Below are 15,095 nucleotides of genomic sequence, written 5' to 3' on the forward strand. Positions count from 1 at the left end.
GCTCCCACTGCGGGGGGGAAAGGAAGTCTTTACTTAAGTTCGAAAATACCTAAAAGCAGCATGCAAGGACACACACAGAGAGAAGAAAGCCTTTCCAATGTCGCCCAGTGTGTTGTGCGCGAGGGAGGAACTGGAGCGGGGGTGTGATTGAGGATGGGGGAAACAGGGGGGGGGGTTTGGACTTGGATCTTTCGGTGGAAAAACAAGTTGTTGGGAATATCTAGTTTCCCAGCGTGAGTTAGCGTTGCGGAACTGTATTGGAATGAGTTTACTGGCTTTGACTACGAACGGGATACTGGCAAGCGGAAGTTGAAAAGCAAACACTCCAATTCCGGACTAAAAGCAACATGTACATAAAAAACCTGATGGATGTCTATGGAGAAACGCATCAACACTCGGACGGCCCTTGTGTATTCAAAGAGGCGCCGTTTTTGATTCCCCCAGAACCTATCTCCTCGCCTCCTTCTCAGCTGTATTGGAGAGAGGTCCAAGATGCCTCCCCTCGGATTCTTCTACTCCAATACCTTTGTGAAGGAGGGAAGGAGAGAGGATGTGAGGAATTCGAGGAAAGATTCATGAAAGAGCCGATAATCACTTGGGTGCTGTCCATTTTTATTCAGTATAGAGTACTCGATGGAAATGTGGTTTTATTAAAGAGTATCTATACAACTGTAATATTGCAATCGTTCAGATAACATAATGACAGACTGCTGCTCTAGAGCGACAGCATTTTCTCACCCACTCCACATTGTTTTTTACTTTGCTGTTTATTGGAACAATGATTCAACACCTCTAATATTACATTTGGAGTGAATTAGAATCTCTGGGAATTTCATAGAATCAAGCCTCTGACTGGAAGTTTGTTGGCAGAGAACGATTAATAGGAAGGTCAGGTAATGTGATACAACACACACACAACCGTTAGCAAAAGAAGACAGGATTTCTCATATCTCTTCCCGTGTGTAGGATGTGGAGGGCACATATCTTCTTTCTCTCTCTCTCTCTCTCTCTCTTCTCTCTCTCTCTCTCTCTCTCTCTCTCTCTCTCTCCTCTCTCTCTCTCTCTCTCTCTCTCTTTCTCTCTTTCTTCATCATCTCGTGCAGTCCCCAGGGAGGCTGGATAGGGGTGATAGGGCATGTTGTAGTCCCTGGGGTGCCCTGCTGTTATGAGCAAATGAGTGGCAGGCGATTGGTGGGTGGGTGCAATCATGAGAGAATGGGTGAGTGTTTAGTGATGTGGGAGGAGGAGGGAGGGAGGGAGGAGGGAGGAGGAGGAGGGAGGAGAGAGCACATGCAGAGAGAGATGTGATGAGGGCAGACGAGAAGAGAGTGAGAGGGAGGGAGGGTGAAAGAGGGGGTGGAAGGGTGTAGGGAGGGCAGAGAGAGGCGTAGGGAGCGGCGCAGAGGAAAGAGGGAGAGAGGGAGGGCACAGGGAGTCACCAGGCAGGCAGGCAGCTGGGTCTCGGTTGTGTTACCCCCAGAGAGACTCTGCTTCCTGCTGATTAGGGCCCGGGTGGCCCTGGGGTTGGGTGGAGGGAGAGGAGGAGGGGTATTGTGAGGTGAGACTAGTCCCAGAGCCCATCCGATGCCTCCTCCCCCACCACCATCCTGGCCCAGTGGGCCTCCGCATCACTGCCGATGTTGCTTCTCGTGAGCCACTCATTCCTCAAACCTCTCTCCCACACCGACCTTCCCAATGCTGGCTAAACCTGCACAAACACTGGGGTTTTGGCTCAGGGTTGGACAGGCACAACATCTATGGGTGATTGTGACATATCCCATTGCTGTGCACAACAGTTTAAAATAACTTGTTGAACAACATGATGAGACACCGTGTCTCTAACCTATCAGTTAATGAAGCGTTGCAGTACACGCTATGACCCCAAGAGCACTGACTGACAAACACCTGATTGAAAAACATTTACTCAAAACAATGATTGCTACCTTTACAGTGCCATTATTTCTGTCTTCGTGACCGCTCAATTTGCTATCACGGAAGTCCTCCTCTTGCTCCTACTTAATGAACGGAGGTGTTTTTCTAATCCCGGCTGCCAAACACACAGGCTCCCCTTTGTTTAGGAAACGTCCCTTTGTAACAGTGACATCATGCTCAGCTCCTAGCTCCGTCTCCTCCACCATACCGCTCTCCACCAGCCCCTCTTGCAGGATGAAGACGTAAATCTGGGGAGGCCCCGAGCTGCAGCCCGCTGCCGCAGCCGCACACTCGTGGTAACCTCCAGATTATGGGGTACACTGACTGCACTCTGCTGTCCGTATCCTCTCACCCCCACCGGTTTGCTTTCTGGCTCCTCGATCAAAAATTCCATCATTTGTTTTTGGAGATCGCTACAGTGCAGACCTCCTCCCACAGGCCTCTCAGCCCCTTCTCACGATGATGTACCACGTCCTGACCCCCGCGGCCACTTTTCCACTTTACTTACTGGCTGCAGACCACAGCGCCCATTAACGGGATGGAGGGTCCTCTGCTCTACCCCAACTACCTTCCCAGTTCTCCCCCTGATGATTCACCAGGCTCCCCTCCTCTCACCACAGTTATGTCCAACGTCTACAACATGGTTTCCAAAGGCATGCTCAGGAAAAATCCAAACCTGATCTTCTACCTTCCTTTACACCAAAGACCACCACGTCATGATGGATGGGTTTTTCCAAAGAAACCGATATTATGATAGAATTTAATGATTGCCAAAGTGGAATTACATGGAATTATATTTGCATTGAGGGGTAGCGACCTGGGACGTGACCCTCTCGGGGAATTTCATTCAGGTATACATTGAGACAAGAAACCATAGGAAACACGTAGACACGCACAGGGCACACAGTGTTAGACAACACCTGTAGAATATTAGACCCATCACACAGTGTTATAGTAAGTACTACATATGGATAGAGTATATCTAGACTGACATGAAGAACCTTAGCATATGTGCTGCTGGTTGAACATGTGCCATTTCACCTTGACATCTATGCTGGCTGTGTAATGTCTTCGGCAACAGCTACAGTAAATGTACGTTCGCTGCGAAGACTGTCATTTATTGTGTTTTAAATCTGGTGCCGCCTCTTGTTTGAAACATGAAAGATGCCTTTTGTTCTTCCGTGCAGACTCCCGGATTGTGTTCATTGACGAACGCCATAGTGAAACGTTTCGCAACAGATATGAAAATGAGCATTTCTTATTGGACAAGTTCGGATAGTACCTCCCTGTTTCATTTCATTTCGAGAGCATTTTTCTTTTTTTTCGGTTTGTCCCTACTGAACAGGACCATGTACTGCTCTACAAGAGGCAGTCATGGCTGTTCGTCTGTGCCCCGAGGAGCAGTTAGGCTCCCATGAAACTGTGTTTTAGGCCTCCGAGGGGCTTCCCTTACTCACAGCCTTGGTATATTGGGCAACCACTAATTACCATTGAACAGCAACTGGAAAGAATTGGACTAAATGACTGCATTTTCACTGGTTTGAGGTGAGGACCAGAAGCCGCCAGAGTTATGAGGCAAAACACTGGTTGCCAGCCTTTATATCAGGGGTAGACTGAAATCATCTACACATCACTATGCCCAAATGTAATACCGTGTACCTGGGCTAAAACGTAATGCCTAGACATTTTGGTAACAAGTCGTTCTTTTATTTGGAATCTGGACTTTGCTGGTCTAGACATGGGCCAGGACTTGAAACGTTGCCCTTGATTACATAACGTTGGGGGCATACGCTTCAATACAAACTTTGAGGAATATAGCCGCTTTGTCGCTTGTATAAAGAAGTGCCATTTGGAACTAGGGGAAACCCAATACGTTAAAAAGTCACATGATGATATATGAATACTGTATGACTGTGAGGCACTGGAGAAAGATGATCATAAAGACGGTATGGAGGGAAAGAGACAGCTTGGATGAGTGTTCGAATTGGGTACAGCGAAGTCTCGCCGTGTGACTGTCAKCACTTGAGAGAGGGAGCGTGATAATGGGGAAAACCTGAGCTGCCCTCCTCTCCTCCCTCCTCTCCCCTTCTCTCCTGCTTCCAGTCTTCTCTCCCCWCCGCTGCATGCGCCACGTGGACTACGAGTCATGACATTTCTCTAGGCGGTGATGAAATCTCTGTGAGCTAGAAAGAGTTAGAGGGAAAGAGAGCGTTCCAAGTGCCGGCCCATATTCACACTCTCCCCACAGCCCAGACTGTGCTGCTACTCACCAGCAAGTCACTTTCTTAAACAAACATGTGCAAATCTTTTCTCTGTCATATTTCAACCGAGTCTGTCTCTAGAGCTTGAGCATAGCACTGACAAGTGTGAAGTCGAGTTTTCATGTAAACAGTAAGTAAACCAAGGTAATAAAGCACCAGCTACAAAAAAATGAATAAAAAACATAAAGTTCATTAAGCTATCACTGACAAGGACACATGATTCTCATTAAAGAGAACATAGCAAACGTGGTTTGAAAGCCCATAGGAAAAACCTCTTCGGAGCACCACCATCTCAGGGCTGAATTTTAGCAGCCGTGATGATGGATCTGTAATGGTTCATGTGAAATGAATGGTGGAAAAGGACGGGGTGAGCTCTGGTTCTGAGCTCAACACCCTCAGAGTTACACATCATCGAAACCCAGTCTGACCTAGACAACCCAGCTGTGTACAACAATTAATGCTTCAGCGGACATGTACAAACTGTTTAATTTGAGATTTCGGTCTATCCTGCATGGCACGTGTTGGAAGAGGAGATGCTGTCTAACTTGCCAGGAGATGGTGGTTAGAGGTGTAAATTAATTTGGCACATGAAGTGGCAGAAGCTGGTGTAGTGTGACCAAAATTTGGTTTAGAAGATCTCAAAGATAAATATACGTAGCCCAGCTTGACTACATCCATAGCTTAGCTAAACTCATCTGGTCAAGATTAGGCTTTGTATCAAGACTCATAGATGGCTAGAGACACAAATATGAATTAGGATTCAAAGGTGTGCGAAGCCTCTCTCGTTGAACCATGCTTAAACTTTACCACGGTTCGTCAACTTCGTCTTTTCTTATTGCCCTTGTGAGGATTTAAAATGAAGAAGTACATTTTGCGCTCAGCTTGTGGTTGGCGTGTGTGGACAAGGGAACGTCACTGGAGCAGAGAGGGAAAGAGGTAGAGGGGATATGGGAGAGGAGGGCTGAGGGCTGAGGGACCACATATGGTAAATTTATTGAGGGAGGTCGCCCAGGGAGGACCCTACCACGTTCCTTTGCTGTTGGGAAGACCAGCATCACTGAGGGTTGCTTGAACTCATTAATCACTTCCCGACCCCACCGGAGGACGCCACGTCATCGTGCGCTACCGCAGCATTGCCGAGTGAAGGGATAAAGTGAAGGGATAAAGACTACCCCCAACACACACACTTCACCTCTTGTGGTTTATCCATATGCAGACATGTGAAGGCTGAGGCTAAGGTAATGGTTGGAGGTCACAAAGAAATTCAATAGCAAAGTCTACCGAGGAGCAAAGCTCAAAAGGGACAGAGGACACAGGCTTAGCAGAGTGGCAGCCTGCCTTKTATTAAATCATAAAGAAATTATGCCATTTTTAACAGACCGTTTTGCGTTTTCAAATTGGTACCTCATGCCCGGTTCCATCGGTTCCGTTGTAGCATGATGGTACGACTTTTTCCTTCCTTCTCGGTCGACTTGTCTATGCGTAAGTAACTGGTAGCATGTGGCGGCTAAGCGTAATTACCACTGGTGACACCGTAAGTAAAATATAACAAGGCGAGCAGAGAGAGAGGGGTCTGCTGGTGAGATCACTGCATGGATGAAGTGCTCTCTGGAGACACAGAGACTTCAAGAAGCGCCTGACCCCAGCGTAACTCACTGATGACTAGCATGTGTGACTAGCACACAGCTCAGGACAGCTGCTGGAGACACTGTGTGGAGCTGTGAAGACGAAAAAAGGGAAAGTGAAGGAGGAAAGGAGAGTATAGCCTGCTTAACTAGTTCCCTTGATATCTGAATCAAACAAGGGATGATATCAAGTCGAGAAGTAGAAAACCAGATCGTTTTGTAGTGATTGCTGCTGGTTTGTCCATTATTGAGACCCTTGGATAGCATACATCTAGTACTGTGCTATACTGTACTGTACTGTGTTGAGAATCACCAACAGAGAACTACTGCATTAGCAGGCGTGAGCATAACTCAATATGTTGCACCAGCCAAATTATGCCTTCAGTTTGTAGATCACCTCACCTCACTTGTTTTCACAGTCACCTGGCAAGTTTATCGTCAGTTTGTCTCACCAGAGCAAAATGAGCTCAGTCTTTCTCCACTGCCTTCATAGATGCGTGCTGATTGTGTCTTCGGTTGGTAATTCTCCTTTGTGTTTGGCAGAGTGTTTGGCAGAGTGGGTTGTTACTGAGTGTCAACATGGCCAACAAGGCAGACGAATTACTGAAGACACAAGATTCCAATGACGTATTTCTCTACCTTTACTTACTCCCCAATCCCTGACCCCTCGCAAAGGTAATTATAAATCCATTAATCAGATGATGTCATAGGTTACATGTGGTCTGTGTTTTGTTCTATGACTCAATCCGTTAATAACACGGAGTCGCTTATCCGTTTGACTCGCTGTTTTCACTCGGACACAGCAGCGCTGAACTTCCATAAGATGAACTTTAAGAAGGGGATTTTGAAATTATACACGTTTATTGGGGAGATAATTGAGCAATTTGTGAGATTTTTTCAGATGGACGTTGTTTGGTTAGACCTGTTCGTGGAAGTGATTTTTTATGACGGTCTCTGATGTGGTCAAGGACCTAGCTGTGTGAAGCCATGGAGGTCTGTCCATCGTTACCCAGTGCGAGATTTGCCTGTTGACTGTCGGAACGGATCCCCAATTTTTGGGAGTTTCTAGGTTTGGAGATTCTTCCAAGTCCACATTAAATGCACATTCGCACGTACACACACACACACACACACACACACACACACACACACACACACACACACACACACACACACACACACACACACACACACACACACACACACACACACACTTGAACAAACGTTGCCTGGGAGCTGGGAGGTCTAGAAATTTGGTCTAGAAAGGTCTAGAAATTTGGTTGCACCAGAAGTGGTCCATTGGGTTAGCAAATGGGTCTGGGTCAGGATTCTTACCCCAAAATATCTGGTAACATTCACCACATTGAGGAATGTGCACCTCTGCCAATTTCTCCTGTGGTTTAAGTATTTTTTCCCCCTCTCCAAATGGGTTTCAACCATCCCCCATGCTTCTTTCTGCAGACAGTGTTGTTGTAGATGGTTGYAGTTGGTCTAGATCAGGGCTCTCCAACCCTGTTCCTGGAGAGATACCCTCYGCTAGGTTTTCAACCCTCCAACCCCAGTTGTAACTAACTTGATTTAGCTTATCAACCAGCTAAGTATTAGAACTAGATACGCTGGAATAGGGTTGGAGTGAAAACCTACAGGATGGTAGCTCTCCAGGAACAGGGTTGTAGAGCTCTGTTCTAGATGGTTGTCCTGGTTGGTCTATGGTTGTTTTAGATGATTATAGTTGTTCCAAGGTTGACTAAATGTTCAATGAACTGACAGGCATCGCCTTCTCACCTATCTCTTGTTTGGCTATTGGGGCCATTGGAGATCACACTGAGCAACGCTGTCTACCAAGTCTATTGTACTATCTAGAAGATGTAGTAACCATCCCTGTTTTATTGGTGTACTTGCTTTTATTGGGGAATCAGTAGCAGCTGAAGGTGGTCCGTGAGAGGAAGAGGGGAAGTGTAAAACTGTTTGAAGTGGTGGTTCCGATACAGGAGCCTCTTTCATCTCTGTGTGACACCGGTTCCGCTTCAGAGCTTCATAGGCCTTAGTGAAAATCATAATGCAGGTTCATAAATGCCCAGAGGCCAAGGGGTTGTATGCTGTCAGCATGCTAGGCACGAGTATGTGAATGTTTTTAAAGGGAGTTCGCTACTTGTAGAGATTAAGCTAGCCTTGAAAGTCAAGCTATCCGAGTAAATGTGGATCGAGTTTTCTGCTGTATTTTGCAACCAAAAGTAAATAGCTTGAGCTCATAGGAGCCTGCTTCTGTARTGTGAGGCAGCTTAATATGACAGGACACTAGTCTATCGCAGGGCCTTACCCACAATCCACCTCCTGAGTGCCAAGCAGAGAYGCATTGGGACCCATTTTTACAGTCTTTGGTATGACTCGGCCAGGGATCGAACTCCCWCATTCCAATCTCAGGGCGCACTATAACCACAAGGCCACTAAGTTTATGAATTCCTGGGACCAAACGCAGAAGAATGTAGTCAACAAYGTAGAACAAACAGACGACCTAAGAAATATGAACAAATCGATAAAGAGTCATGACATTTTGTTTCAACTGAGTGTGCGTGACTTTTGACCAGAATTGATATTTTCTCATAAACATTAGTATTTTGATATTGTGTGTACTAGACATTTATTGAACACATGTGTGGAGCTACTAATCATCTAGGATTTATTGTTCTTGAGATATTGCTGATCACATTAAAAAGCTATTCTATAAAGGATTGCATTTAAAATACTTAATACGTATGGTGCACCAGCAGAAATATTCAACATAGATTGCCAAAATACTGTTTATGATTACCCCTTATGAATTCAACTCCATTTCTGACATGGAAATGAATGTTTACTAACGTTAGTCCATTGCTGAGGGGATCAAATCCTCATAAACATTGTGCATTATGCTCAGAGGCAGACTTTTAAATTATCATCTTGGTTTTCTATTTGGTCTTCAAAATGGTCACTTTCCATTGAGTCACTGTCGACTGCTATCCTCTCCTTGGGCACTTTTTTTATGGCGCCTGTGAGGTTTTAATGAACAGTGAAGTGATGGGAAGCCAACCTCTCCATCAGCACTTGTGTCTGGCTGCCCAGAAGATCTCTACCCCAGACAGACTACCTCCAAAATATCAAAACCCTCTTTAACCCTTCCCTAAAGGGATGTACATTAACAAACCGCTCCCAAATTCAAAAAACAGAAGACACCAAGAATCTGGAAACGGGTCTCCGACTCAACCGAAAAACAAATCCGACCAAAGGGCCTATTTTCTGAAACCTCCCCCCTAAAAACCTTTCATTAAAGGGATTCTTAACTATCAGTAGCTGATGTGATGTTCAATCTCTATTTCCCCAAAATGACGGGTTGTTTATGAGGTGCTTTAAAACCTGACATTGGGTCTCACCTGGATCTCTTTGTTCTCCCGCCAGCTCTACGGTTACATGGAGAGCGAGCCCCTAACCCTGCAGCTGTTCATCGGGACCGCAGACGACCGCCTCCTGCGACCGCACGCCTTCTACCAGGTCCACCGCATCACAGGCAAGACTGTCTCTACCGCCAGCCACGAGGCCCTGCAGTCCAACACCAAGGTGCTGGAGATCCCTCTGCTGCCCGAGAACAACATGAGAGCCATGTGAGTGCTTGTCCTTTCACTCTCCTGTCTCTCGCTCTTAACACTAGAGAAGCTAGGCCTCGAAGGACCCCACTTTGAAGCAACGAGCGAGCATTTTGACTGCAATATTCTAACAGTGTAATAAATGCATTTTATATTTAATTATAATTTGGTTGTGTTTATGAAGGTCTTGGATAACATTAAAACACAATAGCATTTTCATTTGTTTATATTACTGTAGGCCAGGGATACTCAACTAGATTTAGCCACAGGCAGATTYTTCCTTGAGCGGATGATCAGGGGACAGGTACATAATTCCAAATGATATGTAGACTGCAAATTGACCGAAAGAAGCCCAAACAGATATAATATTTGACATAAACAGAATAATTTCAAACCTTGCTTACATTTCTATACGATCATGTGTCTTTCTATTGTGTGTGGGAACACTTGGGAACAAATTTCCAAAATTAAAATAACTTGGAGCTGATTATCTGATATTTTATTATACACAATTATTTTTTTTACTTTGTTTTTTTTTTGCTCGCAAAACTTGGGTGGGGGCAAATAAAATCACCTGCGGGCTGCCTGTTGGGTAACCCTGCAGAAAGCTATCTGCTGCTGCACGCTCACATGTGGAGCGCTTGAAACACAGGTTATTCTTGGAAAGATTTATATTTTGAGCGTATCTCTTCAATTTTGAGAGTTATTTGACAAACGTGTTTTGGAAACCTCAGAATCGGCTCTTTCTGATATTATATTGAATTCAAAACGTCTTCCCTGCAAAAAATAAGGCATGTCCTCTTAAAACTGCTTATAACACAAATTCTGTTTGTGACAACGAAATCCTAACAAAATTCTAACAACGGACTTATTTAGGAGGGGGGCATGACTAACTGTTACGCACGCCTCTGAGAAGAGGGAACGCAACTCCCTGCTGCAACTCAACTCCCCGTGAAGCAAAAGAGGTATGAACTGTAGGTGGGAGAAAGGACRACAAAGGCAGAATTTACCGTTTACTAGGATTTATTTCCTACACGGTAATATGGGGAAAAGGGGCTGGACGGAACCAAAGCAAAGAAAGTAAATATCAAAGTTCCCCCTCTCCTATCTAACCTGCCTATCCACTTAACTTACCTAACTTACACCACCTGGTGCCCTAACCAAAATACAGGGGGTGGTCCGTCCAGGTCTTACCTAGTGTGCCTAGACAGTAAATATACTACGGGTATATGTATGCCCGCGGGCCTCTTGCCTAAGCACTCCCAAAGTGCCTTCTCCTTCCCCCCTGGGAACAAATGAAACAGAATAATTATTAACAATTTTACAAACACTTTACAACAAAACTGAGTAAACTAACTCAGGCCACTAAAGAAGCTTTGACAAAGCAACAAACACAGAACATATCAAAGCTGCTACCAACAACAACTAACACATTACATACCACACTTTCTGTTAAACAACCAACACTATATCACAATCTAATTCTCCAGCAAGGATCTCTGCCTGCCTATCATCTCTCTCTCTAATGATTTCTCCAAAATATTCAATCTCTCTCTAATCTTTTCTCTCTTTTCAATCAAACTCTCTGCCTTCCTCAGCCTTTAATGATCTCTCCCTGCCTATCCTCTCTCTCTAATAATTTCCCTTTCTCTTAAACAGAACACTGACTTTTATATCTTCAGGTGGCTATTAGCTGATTAGAGTCAGCTGCTTCTTGACGAGGGGGCGGGGTCAGCTCTCCAATCATCCATTGAGTCGACCAATCAGCTGGTTGGGGAGAACTCAGGAAGCTATCTCCTGAAACACACACACTCAAATACAAAAGCTACAACACAGAAACTGGGGAACGTAACACTAACAATGGCAGAGATATTTCTATTTTAAATAAATATGCAGTCAAAAGGACTGCCTCTGCGCTTCTAGTGTTAGAAATGTTACCATTGCAGTGTTTGCAATGATCACCAACAGTGTGTGTTGGAATTCAGGAAGAAAGACAACCAAAGCATGCCTAATACAGTGCAGCACATAATGTAGAGTCTAAAAGGAATAATGCCCATGAAATCCAATAGGCCCTATTTCTGTTGGTTTTCTCCCAATTGCACCCAATCTGCCGTGTGCATAAAAATATACAATTCCTGAAATCACTATATCCGTATGTGCAGTTTTAAACCACTCTCCAACTCCGGATCTCCAGCAGGTCAGAAGGTTGTTCTCCGCAGGGTGCCCAGGCAGCAACTCCTGCCCTGGGGCTCTGTTCACGCCACAATTGGTCTGCTGTCCCGAGGCCCAGGACTTTCTCTGATGGAGAAGGCAGCTAAATCTCCACTCAACCCCGGTTATATAAGCTCCATCACCACCTACTGAACTGTAGCTTTATTCTCCTCTGTGTTTCATTGGTATAATGTACTTTTTAGAAGACCTGATGTAGATTGAACGGGTTTATATTAAGTTCAAGCGTATTTTAATATTTGTTTGGATATTGTTGGAGGTTACAAAGATATTTGGCAAGCACCATGAGATATCAGATCTCTTTGACTAGAAAAGGAACTTTGTTGGTTTAATTAACGTGGTTGAACCTAACATGCATACACCTTTTGATTTCCAACAATGCTATGCTGACCTTTTATAATGTATCAAATCCAGACAGGGTATACTTTGTTGAACTTCAGCCATTACACTTTACAGGGCACCATGGATAAATCTTATATTCGAGAAAACTATTCAGATGACGTCAGGTTTTCCCTTTTGTCGTCACCGTATAAACTGGAGGGAGAGAGCAGTGAAAGGATATAGTCGAACTGAGCCTCAGGGTTGGGGTAGAACAGTGTAGGCCAGGTTAGTGTCCATTAAGTCACATTACTGAAAACGTTTTAAAGTGTATCGCAGCGGGAGAAGTAAATGAGCATTTCTTGGTCCAGGTAGTCCTTCYATGTTTCAGTYTGTTTTCATCTCTTTGGTGTCTAATGAACACAGCCCATGTTTCCTCTCTCTACCGACTGGCTGGAAGGCCAGGGTCTGTCTGAGGAGGGTTGGTCGCTGACGGAGTCTTTCCATTGAGCTGTTAACAGTCAGCCTGATAACACTCCGGCTAGCCCTTTGCTCTCACGCCAGCTCTCTCTCGCTCACTCACTGTGTGGGACATTACATAGACGGTACTGTAGACAACCGATGTCAGACTCCAGACACATATCAATCTATCTCTTTCTTCCCTATTGTTGCTGATAAAGTTTTATCTGTTGTTTAGTATCCACCCATTGAAATGGATAGTAGCCAGTAGCTTCTTCTTTATTGCACAGCATGTTGTCTCTGAGAATCTAGAAAATTCTGGGCTACTTCTATACTATGATTTCAAATCATGTAACATTCACTGGACAAGTAGAGTTGTTGTTGGGAAGAAGAAGAAAAAAAATCCACTCAACTAGTCAAAATTTGTCAGTTAATTTTGATTTGACAAACAAATGTCAAATAAACCATCAACCTGAAAATCAAGTTTTTGTTCGGTAACCGTTTCTTGCCACCTTTCCTGTACAACTGACTAGGTATCCCCCTTTCCCTTTCCACCATTGCAGTCAGTGACTTAATGCTTTGTTTGACACTGTTCCACCACAAGTGTAGGATACATCTTGCAGTGTTTTTATGACCATGCTGTCCCTACAGATCTTTCCTTCGAGCTGACTTCAACATATCGCTGCTACTGCCGTGACTGGCTGCTCCACACCATAGTGCATGAAAAGAGACACTAAAGTTCATTCCAACAGTCATTTGACAGTAAAATAGAGCATGGCATACTACCTCTAATGGGTTTGTTTTAAAACCATGACTGCATGACTGAACACTTGCATCGTGCATGAGCCACTAAAGAAACGTGTTGTAAGTGTTCTTTAAAAAAAAAGATAGACCAAAGTGAAGGGGAAAAATAGATTTGTATAAAACTTGACATTTAACATGTTCCAGGAATTCCACCCAAAAAGCTACAATGTAAAATAATTGAAATGCCAAGCCATATCCCATATGTATTTTTTGACTTTTTACCAGCAACTTTTTGGTTTTAGTTTAATTTCTTGAAAGGCCAGTCTGAAAAGTCATGCCTTTTTCCCCTAAGAAGGAAAATCCTCCTGCAAAAAAAATATATTAAATGAAATTAAATAAATAAAGACAGCAAATAAAAAAAATAAGTCTGTAGCTAAATGTGGCATTGGTTAGTAAGGTTGAAACCGTAAATGTTTGAAAAGTTTAAAGTATGAGACCCGAACAGTGCAGAGGGAGCATTTTTTTACTATTTTGAGGAAAGACAGAGGGTTATAAAGTGGCTGTGAGAATGCAGGCGGCAGCCAATGGGCTTCTCCTCTGGAAAGTGACGGTGGGGAGACCAAAGGCCTGGGCGGTGTTCATTAGGCACTAATAGACGATAAACTGAGTGAAACAGTTGCAAATAGTTTGAAAGCGTTTTCTGTTACTTGCCCTAATGAACACGACCCTGAAGATTGCTCCAGAGATCTGTATTCTGGGGCGCCAGGAACATTAAAAGTCACATAAACAAATTAATGTTGTTCTTAGAAGAAAGTGGGAGTGACTCAGTAGTGTTCTGCGGGACTTCCGATATCTGTGATCCGGGACTTTAGACGAGACGTCTCTGAGTAGGAGTGCTGATCTAGGATCAGTTTAGCCTTTTAGATCATAATTAATAATATTATATGGACAGATCCTAGATCTGCACTCTAACCTTGGGAGAGGCTTTGTGGATCTGGCCCTGGTCTCTTTGATCAAATAGGGGAAAGGGGGATACCTAGTCAGTTGTACAACTGAATGCCTTTAACTGAAATGTGTCTTCCGTCTTCCGCATTTAACCCAACCCCTCGTTCCAGGACTTGTTCATGACAGTGAACTAACTGTACATCTGCATTATACTGTAGATGTCTCTATGGTCTAATGATGATGACCTAATAATAATATACTGTACTTTTTTATGTTTCTGTCATATGATGATACAGTATGATACAGTATATTCCATCTGTAATCTATGTCTCAATATAGTCTGATGATCATGGTCTATAATAAACTCTGGATTCCGGAGACAAGCAGTAGCACAGTGCTCATACAGTCAGTGTATTGACTAATAGCAGTATGCTGATGCTAAAATGGATCCCCTGTGCGGCAGCATTGACTGTGCAGGGATTCTGAAGCTGCGGAACTCCGACATCGAGCTGCGCAAGGGCGAGACGGACATCGGGCGCAAAAACACGCGCGTGAGGATGGTGTTCCGTGTGCACATCAACCAGCCCAATGGCAGGACCATCTCCCTACAGGCCTCGGTGTATGTGGAATGGGGTCATTGTCTGCTTCAGCCTAGTATCTGGGGTCGGGGTTGGACGATTGTAGTGAAATCCGCTAGGGACTTATGTTCCAATCAGGGTGTGTGTAGTGTGTCTGTTTTGTGTGTGTGTGTGTTGTGTGGTGCTGTGTGTGTGTGTGTGTGTGTGTGTGTGTTGTGTGTGTGTGGTGTGTGTGTGTGTTGTGTGTGGTGCTGTGTGTGTGTGTGTGTGTGTGTGTGTGTGTGTGTGTGTGTGTGTGTGTGCTGTGTGTGTGTGTGTGTGTGTGTGTGTGTGTGCGTAGCGTCGTGCGTGCGTGCGGTGTGTGTCGTGTGCCGGTGTGTGGTA

At 44.5% G+C, this 15,095-nt stretch overlaps 1 pseudogene; it reads left to right on the forward strand.

Annotated features, from left to right (window-relative positions):
- LOC111965266 (nuclear factor of activated T-cells, cytoplasmic 1-like) overlaps positions 1-15,095 on the forward strand; it is a 75,122-nt pseudogene that overhangs the window by 20,352 nt on the left and 39,675 nt on the right.

The sequence above is a fragment of the Salvelinus sp. IW2-2015 genome, linkage group LG6.1, assembly GCF_002910315.2.
Source record: "Salvelinus sp. IW2-2015 linkage group LG6.1, ASM291031v2, whole genome shotgun sequence".
NCBI lineage: Eukaryota > Metazoa > Chordata > Actinopteri > Salmoniformes > Salmonidae > Salvelinus > Salvelinus sp. IW2-2015.